Genomic DNA, 408 nt, shown 5'->3' with positions numbered 1-408 from the left:
TAGTGATGTCCGGATCGCGAACGAATCGTTCTATTTAACCGGATCTTCTTAGTGAAACGGTCGAACCAGTTCCAATCCAAATCGAACTGAATCGTTTGAAACGGTTTGCGTCTCCAGTACGCACTAATCCACAAATTACTTAAGTTATTCGGTTTATAAACGTGAACACTGACACTCCCTCTGACACGAAATAAACCAATATCCCGAGTTATTCAGTTACTCCTAACAGTACATTGACTGAACTGCTAAAAGAGAACCGATGATGGGATGTGCACGAGCAGAGCAGCTGGTCTGAGTCTCATCCTGCTGGGAGACGGCATCACAGTATGTTAAGGGGCGTAACATTTCCGTCACACGCTTGAGGCATTCGGCCAATCACAATGCACTGGATAGCTGGCCAATCAGAGC

Source organism: Sinocyclocheilus anshuiensis, unplaced genomic scaffold (assembly GCF_001515605.1).
Source record: "Sinocyclocheilus anshuiensis isolate Anshui unplaced genomic scaffold, SAMN03320099.WGS_v1.1 scaffold67, whole genome shotgun sequence".
Classification (NCBI taxonomy): Eukaryota; Metazoa; Chordata; class Actinopteri; order Cypriniformes; family Cyprinidae; genus Sinocyclocheilus; species Sinocyclocheilus anshuiensis.
The sequence above is the reverse complement of the archived record's forward strand: the minus strand, read 5'-3'. Positions refer to the sequence as shown.